Raw genomic sequence first — 8668 nt, 5'->3', positions numbered from 1 at the left:
GAAGAAAGAATTGTATGAAATTACTTGCTTTGTAGAAAAGAAAAAAAATGAAGCTATTAATTGGGTGAAACTGAAGGAGGAAAACATGTATAAATATTATAAATGATACAGTAATCTGGGTTGGGATTGCTCTCGACAGACTAGATCTAAGATAGATCTAGACTAGATCTAAGATAAATTTCGTCCCTGTTTTCACGAAGTGACGGATGTGCGCGCAACTTTTAAAAAGCTAGTTTTGAGTAAATCGCTTGCAAAGGTTTAGACCTCGATCTCAACCTCTTTAATGTATGCAGGGTGAATAAATGTAACATTTTCGTAAAGGGCATATTCTAGACAATCTTCAGTTCTAATCATTTTCATTTTCCTTTATTATTTAAGAAGATATAGAGATATAAATAGAACCATATTTTCGTGAAAAAAAAATATTACGGGATGCGCTTAGATTTATTTTCACGAAGTGACGGATAGTGCTCCGCACGCATAACCGTCACTTCGTGAAAACCCTAAATTCAAGGACGCGCTTCAATTTTGTTTTTACGAAGTGACGGGAAGAGGCTCCGCCTTAGTCCCACGCATAGCCCTGTGGATGCAATTCCATAGATAGGATTTAGATATACATAAACTCTTCATTTGCTATTGCAAACAAAATTAATCCTAAATGTGAGATCAATAGGGCCTGCGCTTCTGCTTTTAAGTACAAAAATCACTTCAAATACCGTTTTCTTTTTTTTCTCGTAATAAAAGGGAAGCCCAATAGACACACGTTTTAAATTCTTAGGCCTATTTTATCTCAATATCATATTCATTTTTGATAGATGAACACTGAAATACGAAAGCTTGGTATAACAGGTCATGAAAATGTGACTACAATAGTCAAATTGTCTTTTGTCTTTGTAAATTTATAAAAAGTATAACTATATTCCCTTTGTGTGCTCTGGCTCCGTTGGGAAATTGAAAATTCAACATTATAAACTTTTGTTAGTTTAACCTCCTTACACCCTCCATAAAATGAAATCCCGATTGAGTGTCTCTTAAATGTTGTCTATTTATGTAAAAGGTATTCTCTGTTAAGGCCGAGTTATGATTCAACATTATTCTTTGAGACTTAATTACCACGAAAATGGTATTAAACTAAATGTGGAACTAACTTGTCAAAGGGCAACAAGAATAAGTAAATTAAGATTGCTACCCCCCCCAAAAAAAAAAAATAAGAGTAAGAATTTGTCAAAATAAAGCGAGCCAATTTCGAGTTACATATCACTCTTGCCCCCCACCCCCACCCCCCTCTCTCGATCTCTCTCTACTCCATTTTTTCCTTTATCACAATGGTCATGCATTCTCTCCTGAAAATCCTATTAAAATACCTTTTCATGCAAATTAAGAGTTATGACTTGTCATAAATCATTGAAAATACTAACTACATAAAATAAATCTACAGAGTTAGCAATGTGAATAAATTTAGATGAACACTTTTAATTCTATAACATTAAATCATAGCAGCAAGTGACAAATAGAAAAGTAAAATATAACATTTTTTCATATCAATCATTTCGATAAAAGGTATGCTTAATAGATTCATTAAAATATCATCTCCCTATAATGTAGATATATTTTTGATAAAATTTTTATTTCAATAATATATAGGACCATAATCGCTAGTGACAAACACATCGACATTCATAATCATTACAATTAATCTAATATTGCGCTGTGAAATGTGTAGGAAATAATCCACCAGGTACACATTGACATAATTTTGTCAATTTATACATTGAATAAAACTTGAATATATGCAACAATATATTTATTTGTATATCATACACTGCTTAACACAATCAGCATTCCTAGTCTGTGAATGCCACATTTAGAAATACAGAATTGCTAACATGTACCAAATTCTACATTCAAAACATTCCAATGACAAATGAATAAACTTTCAATCACAAGAATACTGGAATATAATCAATGCTAGTGGTGCAGGAAAGTTGTATTCTCTAATGTATATTTGTATTGAAATACACATATACAAGTAAAATGGCATATTTCTTTTCCCTCAAAATAGAAGTAACATAGTCAGCATTACTTATTACATTCACTACTCTTTTTTTATGAAGAGAATGTCATAATTAAATCAGTCGACACAATTGCCTTGAGAGTTATTTCATCTTTTCACACACTGTCAAGGACTAAAAAGTCAAATAGTGCTAAATGCTTGTCTTTACCGAAGGAACATGTAAAAACAATTATAACTATGAAGGTCAAGAAGGAAATATAATTTTAAATCAATAATTTAACGTCATATCAAACAGGATAATTTTTAACAAATTTATAATCAAAATCACAAACGACAGCGACAAAAGCAATAAAATGCAATGATAAAAAAATACGAATGACTAAGTAGATTTGTATTTTTTCCATCATTCTCAAGTTATTGGCTAAATACACTCATCAATACATTTTCAAATTAAACACTTGTTTTTTTTAATTGCAAATTGTCAGAGTCCAAAACAGGAAGATATATCAAAATACACATTAGTTCCTTCCAAATCTGAAAACTTTACTAGTGGGTAAAAAAAGAGTAAAATTCTTACTACAAATAGACAGAAAAACATGTGCTGTAGTGTATCTTTAACCTCAAGCTAATGTATTATTTCTTTCTTGAATAACATTCAATAACAAAATTTAACAGTTGGATATTCTGGAATAAAATGATGATACATCGACTATAGAACTGCATGAACCAGGTGTGTGAGTGATGACAAATAAAGACCTGACAATTTTGTAGAGAGTTGGGGGATTAAATTGAATGAGTTCTCAAACTATTATACAGAAAGGGGGGATATCAAGCTTAAAATAAAAAGCAAAAATAACTAAAATCAGCGTAAGAATTCTCACACCCCTGATAAACCGATAAAACATTACCTCTTGGAAGGGTGGGGTGTCTGTATTAACACATTTGGCTTTTGAAAATGAATTCACAAAACCTATAGCTGATTTTCACCCTTACATCCTTACTAGTAATATATCATGCAACTATCGAGTTTCACAATACATGTCAGTCTAATTTGTATGATTGTTATTATTAGAGAGTTTGAAGTATTAACACAATACATTTCAGCACAATACAGCTAGTAACATTCTGTTTTTCTAATGTAGAGATATGCAGTATTTCTGTTTAAGATAGCACCAAGAAAAATGAAAACATGCCAAACAAATGAAAAAAGGGTAATTCTTTTGCATCCATACATGGACGATTTGTATAAGCAATTTACACATGTAAGTATAGCAGTATAGCAGATAAGTGACTGTTCTGAAATTTATATTTGACTGTATATATAAAATATATTTAAAGGACTTCATAATTATATCACTATAAAAGCACAGACTAGTTGAAGCAGTACAGTTTCATTATATAATACACTGCTCTAAAGCTGAAACCAGATTTGAAAGTCCTATCAAAATTAAAACTAAACTTATGTTGTAGTCAAAATCACAAAAAAATAAATATTGGTATCAGTTACCCAGCTAGAAAATAAAGAAAAGTTATATGAGAGCCCTGATCCCGGAAAGGCCATGGGGCAGAGCCAACTCCTTCACATTTTTCACAAGTGTAGACAGAGTTTCATCATCAGAATTGCAGTCTAGAGTTCTCAAAAGATGTTTCTAGTTTGGTTACTTCAACAGTTCAAAACCAGGGCACACTATTAAAATCCAGTCACTACCGATTCAACTGTCATGTCACCAAATCAGATCACATCTGCGGTGTTCAGGGAATTATCAATGACCCATCTGACAAGCGTGTCGGCCCCTGGATCCAACCTATGTATGTAGAATGAAATAATATACAAATCATCTGTTTGTTTTCAAAGTTTTTTTGTCAATCCAATATCAAGTTTGTAGGATAGCAGACTCAATATTTTAAATTGTCATTACCAAACAAAAACCTGCTCAGTCAGTATGGTACTAAAATTACAGCAAATATTTCAATTAGATGTTTCCAATTTATAAGAAAGTTTCAGCTGAAAATATGACCACAATGCTCTAGGGCAGTACACCAAGCATTTGTCATAATGGGAATAATGCTCTTTTACAACTTAGAAATACATGTACATCTGCTAAATTATAACATTTTTCAAAATTGATATTTCCTGGTTATAACTTTGAGTCAACGTAGTTTTATAACTTCATTGTTTACTAGATTTGCAATTGAAATTCATTTTGGTAGTGAGTGAAAATCAATGGATTGCTTATACTGACAGGATGTCATGTGAGGAACGCTATGAAAATTCTCACCTGGAATTGTATCTGACCATCAGCATTGTTAAATAGCAAGTGTACCAGTTCCAGGACTTCTCTCGTTTGTTCTCTGAAACATCGCTTATTGTATATACTGCATCTGAAAAAAAATGAAAATATCTTCATCATCATGATTATGATCAGATCTGAGGTGCAGTTATTAATGTAGATTATTTCATTTTCTGTAAAATGTCATAGAGACAAGGGCGAGGAAGTGGCCACCAAACAACAAAGTATAAAGCTCTATCTACATTAGATGTAGACTAAGTTTGGACTTAATAAGATGATTTATTTAAAACATAAATCCCCAGTAATCCTTGGTTTAACTAAGGACTCAACTTATTTTCCCACATGGGTTGGCCACTAACTAAATTACCACTACCAAATTAATTCATGATCTCAGCATTCAAACTGTTATTTATTTATAGAGAGCCCCCCCCCCCCCCCCTCCCTGCGGGAGGGGGTTATCTTTCCATTACATATGTTTGAAAGTACTTCTAGGAAATTAGATGATGACTTAACTAAAGTAAAGCAGACAATAGAATCTATGTATTCATTTGAGATTTTTTTAAAGGAAATTTGTTGCAAATACTATTCATGTGGGCACTTGTGAAGACAAGAACATAACGAGTACGAGTTAACGCAATGACAATGCAATTCTTGTAAATTAGTCTAGATCTAGGACTAAACTAATGCCCCTATAGATGATTATTCCACCAAATCCTCAGCCTTCATTAAATCTATTTTGTCTTGATTAATGTTATAAAATATTCTAACCCTTATGGTTTGACTAAACTTACATTCAAGTTCAATTGAGTGACAAAAAAAGGACACGCAATACTCCGTTCAATTTTTACTGACACGAAAATAAATATGTGGGGCAATGTATGTAGAGATTGGATGTTATTTTAAGGATTTTTTCTATCAGAGACGTTTAAAAAGGGTTGAAATCACTCGAAATGACTTTAAAGGCTGCATTGCATTTATTTCATTTCCTACATTAACAAGAAAACTCACCATTACATGGTCTTTGCAGCTGTTCCAAACTGTAAATATTTGCCTTCCGTCACTTCGTGAAAAAACTTCTGAGTGCAAAGCGTATTCATTTGTTTTCACGTATAGCGCGTATTGACGGCTGCTTATCCGTCACTTCGTAAAAACCAGAAATCCTTTTACCCGGTATTTTCTTGAATGACATGTCGTCATAGCAACGTAATTAGACATTTTTGTAATCTTAAACTTTTTGAGGTTCAAGATATAAGTCATAGATGTCAAAAAATGCAAAAAACTCAAAATTGAAAAAAAATGCAATTTTCCTCGTATCCGTCACTTCGTGAAAACAGGGACGATTTATTTAGATCTATGACTATTTCTGTATACGGACTTCACCAATTAAACCAACGCTACTAAGCTAATTGGTCTAACCTAATCAAACGCAAAGTTCGGAATTAGCCAGTTCGAAGTAAACCATGGCATTAGTCGGCATTAAGCATCAGACAGGGTTAGATTTGAGATAAAGTTAATGCGTTACCCTAGGCTAGCACCTAGCCTAGCATTTTGTCTTTTCACTGATAGCAGTTTGATAAGTGTTTAAGAATTGGATCTAGATATAGATCTAAGCTTATAAGGCCTATGTGACTGTAACTTTAATGTAATTTGAGGGTGCTGATTCATTCGAGGTAACGTGAACCCTAACGTAACGACCACTGACAATTAATTTTGTAAAGATCAGTCCACGCACATGCGTACTCTTATTCCGAAGACGCAAGCCATGAATATTCATTTTGGCTTCCAGAACTGCGGAGAGAAAAATAATTTCGCATCCGGTCGTACGCTGTTCCTGGGTATTTCTGCAAGATTTTTTGGCTGGGTTGCCAAGCATTAGCAAGCATTTACAAATTTTGTCGTCCAAAGTATAGACAAATCTTTTGGCTGAAATAGTATTACATGAACCAAGCTGCCAAATTGGTATAAAATCTCAAACAATTATTTTTGCCAAGAAATAGAACACAAACAGCCGGGACAAACAACAAGCATATTTGTATAGGGGCAATTTTGAATTTAACAATACAGCATTTATCGCATTCATGAAAAAAGAGATGATATGATTAGCTAGAAAACGTGTTTTCAGACGTTTAACTCGTATATCACAATAACATGCATTTACTTTCTTATCCTTGTGAAAATTAGTTTCTCCATTCGCATTGTACATAGTGTATAATGGGGCCTATGGCGGCCATTTTAAATTTCAAAATACATCATTTATCACATAAATTGCTTAAATATCATAATCCCTTAAAATCGATTTTTAGCTAGTATTCCACTCGCTTATCTTAATAATATGCATTTTAGTACTCACTCTTGTGATTTTATTTTGTCCTCATTAACATTATACATAATACTGTCAGGGCGTTTGGTGGATTTTTGAATACTAAAATACTTCATTTATTACATACATGAAATTAAAAAGGATACATTTCGTGAGCAATCATCTTTTCATCCATTAGTTCACAAAAAAATCACAATTACTTGCATTTAGTGCTCACTTTCGTGAAAATTATATTTCCTTGTTCATATTGTACATAATCATGTTGAATACAGCGGTTTATGGCGGCCATTTTGAATATCAAGAAAATAAACATTTTTCAAAAATCGTTTTTTTAGAGAGTATTTCACTCCTGCAATACAATTACATACATTTTATAGCCAATCTCCTGGCAGTTGTGTGATTTTCATGGGTGATTTGCATATTTTGGCGGCCATATTAGATATTGCCAATTTGCGGAAAATGCTCAAGGTTACACGAGTGGCATCATTCAGATTCGTAATGAGCACCCTCGAATTGACAAAAAACCATGAAAAAATGTTGTATATATGAAAATACAAGGTTTGGTCAATTTTCTATGGGGTCTATCCTGGACTACTGACCGAATGGAGGCGGACGAGGGTGACGAATGGGGAAAATGCACGAAATGCACGCGAATCCAACGAATTCAAATAAAATTTCCGTCAAATCATGCGATCAGTTACTATTGTCAAATTTTATCAACGAACTGTGAGCGAAGGATAAATATGGCATGCGAAGGATATCGCTTTTTTTTGGTTCACCTCTTTGAGTAAATTGCACCCAAGGCGACCGAAGGGCTGATATAACCCAATAAGACGAACGAACGGTGAGCAACGGTTTGATATTAGTCGATTTGACAGTCTCATAGGCTCCATACTCCAACCTAGAAATGTTCTTTCCGATGAAGTTTTTTTTCTTGATTCGTGATTATATTGGGTCCTAGAACAAATTCAGCTTGGTTGCCCAAAGTTGCCGTTCGGGCAATTTTGCTAATTTGCATAAATCCAAAATGGCCGCCAGATGCCATTTTGAAAACCTAACTTTTGAACCCCTGTCCACAAAATGAAGAGTAATAACTCGTTTTAGAGGTTTGGAGTTGTGTAGAATCGATTTCTGTGATCATTTTTGCAATATAAGGTCATCTTCAGGTCAAATCCAAGATGGCCGCCAGATGCCATCTTGAAATCTTGAAAAATTGACTTTTGATCCCCTTGCCCCAGAATGACGAGTAATACCTGTGTTTAGTGGTTTTGGGGTGTGCAGAATCTCTTTCTGCTTTTTATTTTGCAATTTAATGCTATCTTCAGGTCAAATCCAAGATGGCCGCCATATGACGCGATTTTGAAATATCAACTTTTGAACCCTTTGCCCCACGATCATGAATAATAACTCTATTCGTGAGTCATTTTATATGTTGATTCAATTTATGCTGTAATATTGCATAAAGGATAATCTTAAGATCAAATCCAAGATTGCCGCCAACCGCCATTTTGAAAAATTACTTTCCGAGGCTTATACGTGTTAGAAGTATAATGTAAAGGGATTTCAGTGAGAATACTCATTTCTTTTATTAATTCTTAAGTTTTTGTCCCATGAATAATCCCTCTTTTCGTGAGTTATTGGGTGTGTTGATTCCATTTCTGTTAATAATTTTGCAATATAGGATCATCTTCATGTCAAATAATCCAACATGACCACTAAACGTCATTAAAACTACATTACTTCCAAGACTATTGAACCTTGAAGAAGTGCTCTCCCTATTAAATAAGGTTGTTGTTATGTATTGGAGCTCATGTAAGGGGATTTCAGTGAGAGTGATTCGTTTCTTTTAATCACTCCATTTTTAGTTTGAGGTCAAGTCATGTCTAAGATGGTCAGATGGTTGATAGATTTCGTCATTAACCGCTTACTTTAGAATGAAACCATTCAAGGTTTGGGCTATGATTTCGGGAGTTTTGATCCTTGTGTATTCATGTGCAACCATACTTTTCCAGTGAAATTACTTTAAAGTATTATTTGAATTAA

General features: G+C 33.5%; 1 long non-coding RNA gene across 1 annotated transcript; it reads right to left on the bottom strand.

Moving 5' to 3' along the window:
- Window positions 1–1290: 1290 nt before the first annotated feature.
- Window positions 1291–5396, bottom strand: LOC121409355. The gene is made up of 3 exons (XR_005969143.1): window positions 5314–5396; window positions 4294–4396; window positions 1291–3819 (listed from the first exon to the last, which is right to left on the bottom strand). It is a non-coding gene; the product is annotated as an uncharacterized LOC121409355 (long non-coding RNA).
- Window positions 5397–8668: the final 3272 nt, after the last annotated feature.

Source organism: Lytechinus variegatus, chromosome 1 (genome assembly GCF_018143015.1).
Source record: "Lytechinus variegatus isolate NC3 chromosome 1, Lvar_3.0, whole genome shotgun sequence".
In the NCBI taxonomy this organism is placed as follows: domain Eukaryota; kingdom Metazoa; phylum Echinodermata; class Echinoidea; order Temnopleuroida; family Toxopneustidae; genus Lytechinus; species Lytechinus variegatus.
This window is presented reverse-complemented; position numbering and strand designations above follow the sequence as displayed.